Here is a 16207-nt window from a genome sequence, read left to right on the forward strand (position 1 = left end):
TCTTAATGCTGAGTTTCAAGCCAACTTTTGCACTCTCCTCCTTCACCCGCATCAAGAGGCTCTTTAGTTTCTCTTCACTTTCTGCCATGAGAGTGGTATCATCTGCATATCTGAGGTTGTTGATATTTCTCCTGGCAATCTTAATTCCAACTTGTGATTCATCTAGCCCTGCCTTTCTCATGATGTGCTCTGCATATAAGTTAAATAGGCAGGGCGACAGTATACAGCCTTGCCAAACTTCTTTCGCAATTTTGAACCAATCAGTGGTTCCGTGTCCAGTTCTCACTGTTGCTTCTTGACCTGCATATAGGTTTCTCAAGAGACAAATAAGATGGTCAGGTACTCCCATCTCTTTAACGACTTGCCACAATTTGTTGTGATCCACACAATCAAAGACTTTAGCATAGTCAATGAAACAGAAGTAGCTGTTTTTCTGGAACTCCCTAGCTTTCTCCATGATCCAGCATATGTTGGCAATTTGATCGCTAGTTCTTCTCCATCTTCGAAACCCTGCCTGTACTTCTGGTAGTTCTCGGTCCACATACTGCTGGAGCCTAGCTTGTAGGATTTTGAGCATAACTTTGCTAGCATGTGAAATGAGTGCAATGGTGCGGTAGTTTGAACATTCTTTGGCGTTGCCCTTCTTTGGGATCGGAATGTAAACTGATCGTTTCCAATCCTGTGGCCACTGTTGAGTTTTCCAAGTTTGCTAGCATATTGATGTAACACTTTTACTGCATCGTCTTTTAGGATTTTGAATAGCTCAGCTGGAATACTGTAACCTCCACTAGCTTTGTTGTTGCTCAGACTTCCTAAGGCCCATTTGACTTCACATTCCAGGATGTCTGGCTCGAGGTCGGTGACCACCCCATCGTGGTTATCAGGGACATTAAGCTCTTTCCTGTATAGTTCTTCTATGTAATCTTGCCACCTCTTCTTAATCTCTTCTGCCTCTGTTAGGTCCCTGCCATTTTGGTCCTTTATTATGCCCATCTTTGCATGAAATGTTCCCTTCATATCTCCAATTTTCTTGAAGAGATTTCTGGTCCTCCCTATTCTGTTGTTTTCTCCAATTTCTTTGCACTGTTCATTGAAGAAGGCATTCTTATCTCTTCTAGCTATTCTCTGGAATTCTGCATTCAATTGGGTGTATCTTTCCTTTTCTCCCTTGCCTTTCACTTCCCTTCTTTTCTCAGCTAGTTGTAAAGTTTCCTCAGACAGCCATTTTGCTTTCTTGCATTTCTTTTTCTTTGAAATGGTTTTAGTTGCTACCTCTTGTACAATGTTCTTCAGGCACTCTGTCTATCAGATCTATTTGTCACCTCTACTGTATATTCATTAGGGATATGATTTAGGTCATACCTGAGTGGCCTAGTGCTTTTCCCTACTTTCTTCAATTGAAGCCTAAATTTTGAAACAAGAAGCTCATGATCTGAGCCACAGTCAGCTCCTGGACTACTTTTTACTGACTGTATAGAGCTTCTCCATCTTTGGCTGCAGAGTACATAGTCAGTCTGATTTCTGTGTTGACCATCTGGTGATGTCCATGTGTAGAGTTGTCTCTTGGGTTGTTGGAAAAGAGTGTTTGCTATGACCATCGTATTCTCTTGACAAAATTCTATCAGTCTGTGCCCTGTTTCATTTTGTATGCCAAGGCCAAACTTGCCTGTTATTCCAGTTATCTTTTGGCTTCCTACTTTAGCATTCCAATCCCCCATGATGATAAGGACATCATTTTTGGGTGCTAATTCTAGAAGGTGTGTAGGCCTTCATAGAACTGGTCAACTTCAACCTCTTCAGCACCAGTGGTTGGGGCATAGACTTGGACTATTGTGATGTTGAATGGTTTTCCTTGGATTCCAAATGAGATCATTCTGTCATTTTGGAGGTTGTATCCCAGTACTGCTATACCTTGCTCTATATAAGCTATATATATCTTATATATATATATATATATATATATATATATATATATATATATATGATATATAGTACCTTGCTATAGTGAAATAGCTCAAATATGGAAGAGTGTCTTTGGCTTTTAGAAATAATACACTATTTTCTCCAGTCTTAATGCTCCACTTGGGCTTTTTTTTTATGTTGTTTAAAGAACCCATAAACAGGTCTGTGTAAGGAATCACAAGTGAAAAATAAATGCTCATGCAGAAAAGCTTTTTGACAACAGCTCCCAGCGTGACCCACTCAGCATGGTTCTTAGCTTGGTGATGGTAGCTGTAGTTTAAAGACATTTGAAGGGCAGCAGGTTGGGAAAAGTGGCTGTAGATGAGTGCAAAGCTTGTGCACTGGGAAATTTCTCCTAAGCAAAAGCTTCTGGGACCCACTTCCAGGGCCACCCCCAAACACCAGCTCTATCGCCAGGCTGCAAAAATTAGTTTATCTCCCTACGCCACTCCAAAGGTCCTTTCCAGGTATCAAAACCGTTGATTTCAAGAAGTAGTAACCCCTTGTGAGCTAGCTCAGCAGTGTGAGAAACTAGATAGAGGTATAGCATGACCTTTGGTTTGATTCACTTTGATAGTATGAACTGGGGCTGTTCGGCCCTATCCACATCACAGAATTAAGCCACACAAATTTATACTACTTTGACAATTGTAACTTCCCCTTTCCCAGAAATCTTGGCGTTTGTGGTGAGAAGATATTGGAAAATTATTTATTTAGTTTTGCATTTATATGTCGGCCCCTATTTCAAATGGAGTCTATGGATGGCTTACAATATAAACAAGTTTGTTTACAATATTACAATATTTATTACAGGTGGCTAGGCCCCCTCTTTCACAGAACTACAGTTGTCAGGGCTTCTGGGAAAAGGTATTGATCGTTAAATCAGTTTCATTTCCTAAGCTAGCCTATTTTGGAAATGGCTTCCTTCAATGTTTGGAGCTGCTGAACAATTAGAAACTTTGCAGGAAATCTTATAAAATTGATCATGGGTGAAATTTCCGTTCATGTTGCAACTATAGTGACCCAGTTTGGCATACTTATCTTTTTTTCCCCTCTTGAAAATCTCTGAGCTAAGAGGCAGTAGGACAATTCTAAAAAAGAATGTCTTCCACTGAAGTCACATTTATGATAATGGAACTGGATTCTGCATCTGTAGTAAGCAATGAGAAAGATTTGGAGTCTGTGCCCATTCTTTTATTCAATCTTCACTGCTGTATAGAACCAAATATCATTTTTAGATACACCAAAGCACACCTAGCCCAACTGTCTAATTTCTTATAGGGAAATGAAGAGTGGAGATTAATTTCCTGTTTGGAAAACTTAATATTTTTTGAATGAAGGCATCATTTCTCTGCAGAATAGAAGAATATAAATAGAAGAGTGTATGCTATATCTAGCACTTTAGCATTTCAAAGCCCTTCATGGCCCTTGCCTTAGTTTAACAACTGTCAGAGGCCCCTGAAGAGCTTGTATGTACCATGCTTGGCCCCAGTGACTGCTCTCTGCCTCTTCCCAGATTGGGAGCTCCTCCAAGAGGTGAAGGAATGGGACACCAGATGATAGCAGGGTGGCAAAGGGAGGAGCGAGTGGAGCTGACATTTACTTCCATGCAGTGCTAAGGGCATTTTTTAAGCCTTTGAGTATCCACTACAGAATGGGAGGGTTAGGGTTATGGCGGCAGCTATCAAAGGCAAGTGGGTGTGTATGTGCCAATTTTCCCACTTCAAAGAGGTAGCTAGTGCAGGTCTTTCTACACCAGAATTTTTTTGGGGGTGGGGGGTTGACTGGAGTCAATATATGGATCTTCAGCTCTAAGGCAGCATATCTGTCTTCAACTTTGCATCTATAAATCTGAAATGTCACTGCATAAGAGCATAATCCTATGCCCTCATGAGACTACCTGGAAGGCTGTAGGATTAATTGGAGTCCCAGGTTCAAGATCCTGTAACTTGGGATCCAAGACTGAGCCCTCACCTGTTTTGCAACCCACATGGAAAGACCTGTGCTGACTGCCTATTGCAGCTCACAACTGGGCCTTGGAAAGGAAAAAAGGGGTTGTGCCAGGAGCAAGCGGGGGAGGAGAATGGGGCTGTGAAGGTACATTGATTCCAATCAGCTCCTAGTATTACTCCTAGCAGGGTACAAGTGTTGATCCCCCCTCCCGCCGCATTGAATGCTCTCTGTTTGGAGGCTTAGCAGCAGGTTGTTGTTGCTAGTTGCGAAGTCATGTCCGACCCATCGCAACCCCATGGACAACATTCCTCCAGGCCTTCCTGTCCTCTACTATCCCCCAGAGCCCACTTAAGCTCATGCTGACTGCTCGAGTGACTCCATCTAGCCACCTCATTCTCTGCCATCCCCTTCTTCTTTTGCCGTCAGTTCTTCCCAACATTAGGCTCTTCTCCAGGGAGTCCTTCCTTCTCATTAGGTGCCAAAGTATTTGAGTTTCATCTTCAATATCTGGCCTTCTAAAGAGCAGTCAGGGTTGATCTCCTCTAGGACTGACCGGTTGGATACCCTTGCGGTCCAAGGGACTCGAAGGAGTCTCCTCCAGCACCACAATTCAAAGGCCTCAATTACTTGGGGCTCAGCCTTCCTTATGGTCCAGCTTTCACTGCCATACATTGCAACTTGGAAAACCATAGCCTTGACTATATGTACTTTTGTTGGCAGGGTGATGTCTCTGCTTTTTAGTATGCTGTCTAGATTTGCCATAGCTTTCCTCCCAAGGAGCAAGCACCTTTTAATTTCTTGGCTGTGGTCCCCGTCTGCGATGATCTTGGAGCCCAGGGAAATAAAATCTGTCACTACCTCCATTTGTTCCCCATCTATTTGCCAGGAAGTGAGAGGACTGGATGCCATGATCTTAGTTTTCTTAATGTTGAGTTTCAAGCCAACTTTTGTGCTCTCCTCCTTCACCCGCATCAAGAGGCTCTTTAGTTCCTCTTCACTTTCTGCCATGAGAGTGGTATCATCTGCATATCTGAGGTTGTTGATATTTCTCCCAGCAATCTTATTCCAACTTGTGATTCATCTAGCCCCGCCTTTCTCATGATGTGCTCTGCATATAAGTTAAATAGGCAGGGTGACAGTATACAGCCTTGCCAAACTTCTTTCTCAATTTTAAACCAATCAGTGGTTCCGTGTCTCAGTTCTCACATCCCTTTAAGAACTTGCCACAATTTGTTGTGATCCACACAATCCAAGGTTTTAGCATAGTCAATGAAGAAGAAGTAGATGTTTTTCTGGAACTCCCTAGCTTTCTCCATGATCCAGCGTACGTTGGCAATTTGATGTCCAGTTCCTCTGCCTCTTTGAAATCCTGCCTGTACTTCTGGTAGTTCTCAGTCCACATACTGCTGGAGCCTAGCTTGTAGGATTTTGAGCATAACTTTGCCAGCATGTGAAATGATAGCAGCAGGTACTGCAGGGCTAATAGGACTGTTTTAATGGATCACAGTTGCTCTCTAATCTCAGAAGGGCCTATAACCCAGTGATAGAGGTCATGCTTTGCATGCATGCAGTCCCAGCTTCAGTTCTGGGGCATCCATGATCATATCAGCCTTCCCCAACCAGGTGGCAACTAGATGCCAGCTGGGAACATTGAGAGTTGCTGTCCAAAACATTTGGAGGGCTTGGCTTGTTTCTTCCCACTGCATTTGGCAATGGCAGCAATTGCCAAATAAAGGACTTGATATGCTCTGCTCTGATTTTCCTCATCAGAATGGGCAAATACTCAGAGATCTTAAACTGGAGATACCTGGTAAACCACCCTGATTTTCCAGCATTCCTCTGACAATAATAGTACATGGTATCTCAAAATGGGGGTATTGCTAGTGTGAAAAGTACCCTTTCTTGCTTTGTAGAGAAGAAGTAAAGCTGCTCAAAAGTGGTTTATTAATTTTCTGTGACCATAACTTTGTTGTTAATTTTATATACCACTATCATAGTATTGCTTAAGTAAACTAACACCAGTAAAACAAAAAACAAAAACAAAACCCTGGTCATGCTATTTTTCCTTTCCTGCCTGTGTTACTAAACAATGTTACCTAGAGCACACAGGCCATGCCTTTTCCAAATGTCTGTGTCTGTCTATATCTATGTGTTATGTACCATTAAGTTGTATCCAATTCTACATATGAATGCCCTTCAAAGTGTCCTGTCCTTGACAAACCTGCTCAGCTCTTGCAAATACCAGGAAGTGGCTTCCTTTATGGAATCAATCCATCTCACATTTAGTCTTCCTTCCCTTCTTCTGCCTTTGACTTTTTCTAGTGTTATTGAGCTGTATCTATATCATTATTTACAACATTTACATACATCCAAACAGACTTTGGAACACTGAATCTGTTTACATTTATCTTTATTCAGTAGATGCACACACACTTTAATGATTTTCCCTCTTATCCTGATGGGGAAAGGTTTTCAGAGTAGCACTAACTCCAGTTTGGTTTCCTTTAGAAGTGGAGATAACAGGGGGCTTCTGTTACCTCTGTTTTACCTGCAAATGCACAAGTTGAGCATATACTGAGACAGCTAGCCTAGCAAATCTAAAAGCAGACCTGCTCCCCAGAAGAAGTCCAACACACCCAAAATATGCCCCTAGAATTCAAAGCCAGCTTCCTCTTCTCTCTCGGCCAGACACTAAACTGCAGTTTCTTAGCTGCTTTACACAGCCCCAGGTTACATCATCCTTAGCTGTGGGAGGGGGAAATCAGTCACCTTTTCCAATGATTCCCATGCCTTTCTGGGCCATTTATGTGCATCTATTTTTATGACAGCTGATGCACTTGGCTACTTCACCATTAAGAAATTTTAAATTGCAATTCTCCCTCCGTTAACCTGCTTTTAACCTTCACAGCACTCTCACAGCAAATTTGTGAGGATCACATAGCCCAGCAGGAATGCCACTTTGTAGTGGGGATGCCTCCCCCAAACACTCCTTTTAATCTGCAGTGTGGGCTACAAGCATGTTCCATTGCATCAGGTCCATTCCTCCCCTGATGCAAAGCCAGCTGTGTACGTTCAGTAGAACCAGATCAGTCCTGGGATGCATACCTGTAAGATGAATTTGTTTGCCACATTCACATTTTCAAGGTATAGTGAAAACATCTCAGGTGTCCATGTTAAAAAAATGTGCTGAGTTAAGAAGGTCATATAACCATTGCTACACAGCTTTTCCCTGTGCTGGCAGCATGGGTTTGGACCCAACCATCCCTACAGCCTGGATTTGGTGCCAAGTGCCTCCAGCTGCTCATTCACAGAGAAAGAGCTTCCCCACAGCTGTAATTCACCCATTTGTGCTTTAAGTAATGGTAGAAAAATTAACGCTGTGATGGCTTAGAAGCAAAGAGGTGAATTATTTAATAGGGTAGCACAGAACATTGGTGAATATTCATAAATTCTGTAAGAGAATGCACTGAAGGCTGGTTCTCTCTGAAATGCTGGCATTGAAGAGTTAAAGTGCAGGGAAATCCCTTCAAAGAGGCACTTATTCTGTATTGATCACTTTATATAATAAAGTTGCTAAGCTAACAAAGTTGCTCTGACAGCTCTAGAAATCAAGGAATCATTGGGAAGGTACTGCTGCAAGAAGCTTAATGAAAATCCTGGCCCATATTTTCTATTCTATCTTGGAAACAGGGAGAAAGGATGAAAGAAACTGGTAGACAGGGGCAGGGGGAACAAGGTACAAGTTAAGTGTGAAAATATATTTACTGTGAGTGGGATATGGAGGATAGAGGAAAACTATTTCAGTGATACTCAATTTTCTTTAACAATGACTGTCAATTCCTGCACTCATGCCCCAATAAAAAAAATCCCCAATAAAATCTGATGATAAATTAAAGCCCAGTGTTTATAAATGTGATAATAAAGGATTTTTGCACAACCTTTCAACTTTGTGGACTTTTAATAATATGAAGTTGTTTCTAACTAGGAGTTAAAAAAGGAAAGCAGATTATATTAACAAGCAATGTGTGTGAAGTGGAAAAGTGTCAAAAGTGTTGTTAAAGCTGGTATTATTGGTGAAACAAAATGTTATCAAGTTTGGTGATGATTGATGAAAGAAAGAAAACAAAGGTGTGATATGTTCTCATGGTCAGGGCCAGCCCTCCAGTGAGGCAGGGTGAAGCTGCCACTGCCTCCATCTCCAGCAGATGCTTTGGAGTACCCTACTAGCTGCTTCCCTGCTGTGGCATTTGCTGTGGCAGGAAAATGGGCAGCAGAGTTTCCTGGAGCAGCCACATGCTCAGTTGTACTAGCAGGTGCTCCAAAGAGCCCCACCAGTTCCCCTCTCCCACTGTGATAAATGCCATTGTGAGAAAGCAGCTGGCAGGACTCTGGAAGAGCTCCCCCACGCACAAACTTCTTATGGCTGTGTGACTCTCTAGAGCAGCAGTTCCCAAACCTTTTTGTTCACATTTTTAAAGACAATTTTTTCTCCCATGGAACCCTAACTCCATCCCTGATTTTTACTAAGCACTGTGAACACACAATGTTCTTCCTTCTTTAATTATCTGTCCTTTTTGCCTGAGTGCTTTGCATAATGTGGTAGGTTTGGAAATAAAGAGAAATTTAAATATAACAAATTAATAAAGCAATTATATGGTAATATCCCAAATGAATTCTTCCGATTATTTTCAACACTATGCAATAGAGTCCTAGGAACCAAATGACACGATGCATTTCCTTGTTTGCTGCTTGGATGCTGACTGACAATCGAATAGTTGGCCTTGTATGGTTTCATTTTAAAATCCCTTTTAATTTTGATTTGTGAGATTTTTCATGGAATCCCTATGAGGCTTTTGCAGCACCCTAGGGTTCTGCAGAACACAGTTTGGGACCCGCAGCTCTAGAGAACCAACACAGCAGTGGTGGCAAGGGTAATGCCTTGCGATATAAGGGAAAGGAGTAGGGCTTGTGCAAGCAGAGAAGAGAGTGAATGTGCAAGGGAAAGGGGTGTGCAGTGGCTGCAGCCACGTGCCTGTGCTCATGCCTCAGGTGGCAAGGGAGTTTGTACCAGAGCTGTTTCTGGTGAAAGTTTCCTCCAAAAAAAGCCTGAAGCTCCACATCAAAATGACACTTGGAAACCAGACATCTGGCAGCCACAGCAAAACCTGAAGAGTAACTCCACCTTTACCCCCACTTTGGACATGAATGGGGCAGGCACAATAACAAGCAGGGCTAGACCTGCTGTGTCCAGTTTGGTCCCTAGGATAGAGGATATTGCCTCCAAGCAGGTGCAGATGGTATTTCCTCCGCCACTGAGCATCCTCAGACTTGAGCTCTGCTTTCCTTCCCTAGAAATTAAACACTGACATTACTTAGCAACAAGCACTTCCTGTGTTGGGACTCAGGTAGTGTGAGACCATGGAGTGGGGGTAGATGGAGCTGAGAAATCAATGTGTTTCCTGAAAGCTTCCCTTAGGAGACAGATAAGCTGTCACTTTCTGCTTTCCCAGATGTATAACAGCAGAAATTCACAATGTATATAAAATACACACAGTGCTCCATTGACTTCTTTACAAATGAAGCAGAATAAATCTTCTGGTCTCATCATGATAAATGCCTAGTGAAGCACCTGCCTGTTCAATCATGGTGCTACGAGTGCCCACAGGCTTCTGGTTGACCCTCCTTGCCCTACAGCACAGCGTCTTCTGACTTATAAGCACTACAGGTTGGGCACCAGAAAAAGCTCCCTTCATTTAGTTCTGCCCTTCCCTCACCATCTTTGTTGCCGGGAGCTGTGCAAAATGCAGCAGAACAGCTTGGGCAGCCCTGCAGAAAATTGCTCATCAACAGCACCTGGACAGCTGATTGAGTGTGCATGCAGGACCCCTCATCACAGTTTGCTCCACTGTGGGGAGATGCACTATTCAAATAGTCTTCATCATTTCTAAACCAACACCTGCAACCTCTCTCCTCTTTCTGAGAGGTACCTAAGGGACCACATGACCCCCAGCACTGGCAGGATTCTTTCTTTTCCCACAAAACAAGAGAGGCTGACGTGAGGCTCATAAAATAAGGGCCCTCCTGATGCTTTGGGAAACAACTATCATCAGCCCTAGCCAACATAGCCAGTGATGAGGAATTATGGCATTGATAGGCCAAAATATCTGGAGGGAAACCATATTTTGCTCAGCACAACTTTTCCCATAACTATTGCCTCTGGATATGTTGTACAGCAGTCTCCATCCTCCTAGGAAATGCTGCCTAAGGACTGCTGATTGGTACCACAGCCGGTCACATTTGCTTTCTGCCCTTCTCTTAAGGACCTCAAGACTATATCAGTGAGGCTATTTCCCTTTATCCCCCAAACTACCCTGTGAAGTGGATTAGGTGAGAGTTGGTGACTTGCCACCCATGGCCACCCAGCCAGTACAATTCATGGCTGAAAATCAGATGGCCTGAACTCAAAGCCAGTGCTCTTACCCCTGCCCCATGGAGACAAAGCTGTTTTCAGCAAGTACCATCAGCAGGATAACCCAAAACCATTGAATTTATCAGCATATCTCACCTTTTATACTTGACTGTTAATGAGGGTTTTTAAAAACTGCTAATTGTTATCTTACTGGTTGTGATTGACAGTAGAACTGCTGGGACTGCTGCATGCATGCAAGGAAGGGCACAAGCCTCCTGACACTGTCTGGGGGACTTTACGCTTACTCAGAGTCCCTGTCCTGAGACCTCAGAGCTGGGCTGCAAACGGGGAGCCCCCACCCTGCACAAACCAGCCCTGGGGATGTGGAAAAGGGGTGTGCTCTGGTGGGAGGGAAAGGTGCCAGGGTCCATGATTCCAAGCAGCAACCCAGTCTCTTTCCTTCCCCCTCTGCAGCACAGCACCTCACACAATCCATTGGACACCCACAAGTCTTTGAGTTCAGAGGCACAAATGCACTGAGCACAAACTACTCTCTGAGAAGTAGAATACATATTCAGTTAACTGATGGTGACATTACATTATACATAAAGTGCCTCATCCACATATTCCACTACAATGACTCCATGCATTTGTGCTCACCAATGTCATTTGACTACAGCACCTACCACATGCACAGTATAAGAAAAGCTGCTATGGTACTGCATCATTTCTCAGATCAAACTATGGAGTGATAGGAGGGCCATAGATTTTGACAAACTCTTGTCCCTTCCAGATCACCTGAGAGTTTGTTAATTTGTTTTATAAAATAAAGTGTAGTTCTTCTTGGCAAAAAAAACGCCTCTCCTCAGGGGCCTGTTATTATTGCATGGACCTAATCCATTGTAACTGGGTCAAAACATTCTGGGATGTTGGGAACTGGGATCGCATCCTGCTGGTTGATAAACATCAGCACACACAATTATGTCAGTGCAGAGACTCTGCAACCAATCCAACATGAATGTTTTGTCTTGTTTCCACTGAGATGTCACTTCTTGGCCCCATGCCTCCATCACCTTTACTGACCTCTATCTGTATGTCTGGCAAATTCAGCCTACCCTTCGGTTCTTTGTAGCAACCATCTCAGCAGTATCTTAGATGCCAAGATAACTAAAAAGATAGCCTCAATGCATGCAGGAAATAATATTTGGTAGGTTTCCTTGGAAACAGGATGAAAAGTGAACCTGCTGCAGTGGTCTGTAACCTTACTTCAAAAATGCTGTTACCCAGTTTTCTCTTTCCCTCGTCCTTTGGGCCTTATTTCCATTTTGAACTAGCTCACAAAACATTGCTTGATTGCGCCATCTTTTCATATGGGGACCTCAAGATTGCACAGATTCAACATGTTCTAAAGGACAAAGCTCTGGGGTCCAATGAATCCACCCAAAAACACCAGATTGTGCTGATAATCCTAGTTAGAGGCTGCACCAGTAAGAAAAAGCATGCTGCCATATTTGAATAGCCCTATGAACTCACCTCCTCAAGGGAATTCCACCTCAGTTTTGTGCATAAAGAAGGAATGCTGCACATCAGAACATGCCCTCTACTGTCTTCAGGCTCAGGCTCGAGTCCTCCAGTGAGCCAAGAATGTCTTATTTAGCACTAATCTGTTGCTATGACAGGTAAGACAGACTCATACAAAAATTGTCCTATGGTCACAGAAGCAGGAAAACAGCATACATTGATACATAAGCTACAGATGCAAAAGAGTAAAAGGAATGAACTGTTCTGTTGTTTCAGAAGCCCTTTTGTTTAACACCCTCACTGCAGTTTTTAAGTGAACACATCACAGGAACTATGTCACAGGAATTCAGCTATTTCCACAGTGCAAATAGCTGAATTCACTGAATGCCCAAAATGAAAGCATGAAACCAAAATAACATAAATTATGAATCATATTTCTACAATGTCCTTCATCCTGTGTTGCAAACTCTTTTCAACATTAAAGGGAGTTACACAATGCCTCTGTGAAGCAGGCAAACAGTTCAAAAGCTCCTCATCTCTGAAGAGTTGCCACCCAATACCATCCAAGTGAGGGTCACTTATTTTGCAACCGTAAAGGCACAGTACATGCCACAAGAGAAATGATTTGTGTTGAGCAGGTCTATACAGCTAAGGAGACTTGGATGACAGCAGCCTTCCCCAATCAGTGATGCTGCTCTTGACAGAATCTCAGTTTTCAATTTGTGAGGAGGAAATAAAAACTCAGGTTCGTGGGAAAGATCAAACCTCCACTGCTTTATTGACATTAAGCCCCAGGCTCCCTGCAGTAACTAATGATAATGCATTACTGGGCAGAGGCAAACTCAACTGCGAGGTTTCAATACAAGTACAGAGCATTTTATACATTTTATACTCTCCCAGTCATGTACACAGGTACAGAGCAATCAATGACAGAATGCAGACATTACAATGAAATTCTGAAGTCATCATATACAGAACAGATAAGGGAGATCAGCCAAACATAGAAGTGATAATAAGATCACAATATTTCTAATTGCAGTGTATTGACATTTCAGTTGAGTAAATTCCAGAAACTTAAACCCATCTTCGGGTCTGCTTGGACATGTAAATTCCAGCTATTGAGAAACTATTCATGAAATTATAAGCTCATCTTTACTATCAAGAAGGCTCAAACCCTCAGTAATGGATCTGCACCTTTCTGCACCTTTCTGATTGGCTATAGTGTGCGAAGCGCTCTGGGCTAGCTAACTAAATACTTCTTGGTAAACTGTGAATTCCTGCAGGGACTATGCAGCAACATTGTAGCTGTGATTGTGTATTCAACTGAATGGCCTGTCTGCTCTGGCTTACAGCTAGAGGGGAGAAGAAGAGTGAGAGAAAGGGAGGTGAAGTAATGCCATTTTCTTAAGGCAACAGCAATATTAAACAGTGACTTGGCTTGGAAAGCTGATGCTTTTGAGAAAGAGTGCAGGTTTGATTTCATAACAAAAAAGCACACATAAGCAACATTTTTCTGCCAGAATTTATCCAAATTTTCCCAACACACTGCAGCTCCTATCATTTCCAGCCAACCTACAGCGCTGCACACAGACATGCAGACACATACACAGAGAGGACTTTCAGAGCTTCACTGGAAACAGGCTCAGATGAATGAGGAACTGCTGTTCACAAAGCCCCAATTCATCCAGGGGCTTGTAAACAAAGCTCCACGGGGCAAGTGAGGATAACAAAGAGGGATTCTGAGAGTTGCTGGAGGCACCGGCAGAAAGATCCCCTCCAGCCAGCTCTTGGCACAGATGCCTCCGCTGGCTCATGCAACTCCCCTTGGCAGAGCTGGCTTTTTCTTGAGCTTGGAGCAGCAGCGAGCAGCAAGCAGCCCAGGAAGCTGCTGCTGATGGACATTTTCCCTCTCCTACTTCAAGCCCCGCAACAGCCAGGCACTCCCAGAGATGTGTGTGCAGATTCGTGGCCAAATTACAGAAGAGCTGAAAGCTGATTGGAGCACAGTTTGGAAACTTTGGATGCTACAGTCACGTGAGGGCTTCTTGCAACAGAGAGGATGATCATAGGGGGATGATAACAAAGAATCGGTCTCTGACGGATTCTGACCCATACTGTGAGATGCCACTGTACTGGAAATGATTATTGCAAGGGAAATTAAATTATCAGGATGCATTCTGGAATTTGCACACTGAGTAAAGAGGATACCTGTTTCTTTTTCTGATTTCTTGCAGTAAAAACATACCATAAGTAAAGCTGAAAACACCACAAAAGTTACTGGTGCCCCTGTCATCTAAAATGCCAAAATGGGCACTCTTTCTCACAAGTTCTCACCTCCACCTCTGCAAGGGGATTGTTCATTTGGTGGACCATTCAGAGGCATCCAGAAACACCCCTGTTCTTTTGCTAGGCTCCCAGCTCTCATTCATGATGCTCAAATGCACCCAACTCATCACAGTATAAAGCAGCATCCCAGTAAGGATGCATTATTGCAAATGTGCTGTGCATGCCAGCTCCATGTGGGAAAATGCCCCGAGCAGATCTTAAATGTACATTCCCGGCATCCCGTCACACATCATGAAAGACAGGCAGATCAATTCCTTACAGGAAACAGATTGTTGGGCATGATGAAAAGCATGTTCTAACAGCAGCTATAAGAACCTTCTAAGGATGAAATTTCAAACAGCTGCTCTATCATCCTGCCATGCCAGGGATACATTGCTGCAGTAATGAAATGTGAAAGGCCTGAGATGTTCCATTACTGAGATTCCAATTAGATAAGACAGGGATAAAATTGGTTAATACTTAAAAACCGATAAATAAGCCATTCAAAAAACCTAAAAGCCCACGCAAGTAATCGTTCCAAGCACAGACCCCTCATATGCAATTCTAAGATAGCCTGGGTTCTCTTAATACTATTAAACCAATTTTCCACATTTGTCCAAGGAGACCCTTCTGTTAGTAGGTATGCAATCTTTCCAATTATATCTTGATTTCCAGCTTTTGTGTAGTCAAATTGTAGATGTTACAGCAGATACATCCTGGGCCAAAGGCAGTGGCTCATGTGTTTAGTCAGCAGGGCTTCTAATAAGAGGGAGAACCTCAGGCAGGTTATCATCTTTCCACCTAGCTCACAGGACTTTGTGTGAATAAAATGAGATAACAGCACATACACTCCCTTGACCTCCTTGGGGGAAATCTGGTATTCAAATATGAATACTGATTCTAAAACGTGCAGACTATAATCATATGTGACACCTAGAGAAGCTACCCCTTAAACATGAAACTCATTTGACTATTCTTCTGAGTGTGCTTTCAAACCTGTCTGAATCAGCTGTTTTGTAAGAGCCCATTCTATTCTCCATGAAGGGTGCATTATTGTTAGTAATAATAATTGTTAGACACATAACATAATATTTTCAAAGCATGAAGCATCATCCTGCCAAAGCTAAGCATTTGATAGATTATGTCGAATGAGACAGTGCCTATTTTGGATATCCCTGTGGGACTAGACAGTAGCCATGTTTTATGCAGGATTGAAGAGAAGGAAGAAGGTGTCTGTTGGTGGTAGCGTGACCAGGGAAAAAAAGCAGGGTGGATACTTTTGTGGTGTGAATAGCAGTTTGACTGGAAGAGGTCAGCAGGTGGTGCTTTTCACAGCATGGAGCTAAAGAACACCTGCTTAAATTCCTTTGGTTGTATCCTCTCTTGGCCATGAGTGAAGACCTATGAGGCAAGATGAAGCACACCAGGAATGGAACAAGCCAGCTATCTGAGCTATCAGAAGACAGGAGTTAGTTGGATGAGCTGAGAGATCGTCAGCTCCAGTGTGTGGTGGTAGGTGGCAATCAGACAAGGACAACATGATCTTAGACACATCTAAGGCTGGTAAAGTGCTCCAAACACAGGCAGAGGCAGAGTACTCATGGCCTGTACAAACCCTGAAGATGAACTCATGTCTTGACTTTCCTTGGTAATCCTTCAGTATCGCATACTTGCATCTGCAGCAGGGCTATTGAACTACTTTCAGACTGAGGGCCAAATTCCATTTCAGAGAACTTCTAGGGAGCCATATTCCAATGGTGGGTGGGGCTGGAGGCCAAAGAGGTGGAGCCAAAATACCAAAAATACCAGGATATGTTAGAATAGGGAAAAATAGCACCAAAAGGAGGAAATTTCTGAACAACCATCAGTCACAAAAATAGAGTAGAGCTGTGGATGGCCATCTGAAAAACCCTAGAAGGTCTGAATTTGACCCCTGGAACTAAGACTCTGCACTTCTGCTCTGAGCTTTGCATTCCTGTAGTGCTTGGTGATATCTTGATGGATCCTCTGGGGTACCCAGGGAGTAAGGGTGAGTAA

Source organism: Varanus komodoensis, unplaced genomic scaffold (genome assembly GCF_004798865.1).
Source record: "Varanus komodoensis strain SLA01 unplaced genomic scaffold, ASM479886v1 scaffold69, whole genome shotgun sequence".
In the NCBI taxonomy this organism is placed as follows: domain Eukaryota; kingdom Metazoa; phylum Chordata; class Lepidosauria; order Squamata; family Varanidae; genus Varanus; species Varanus komodoensis.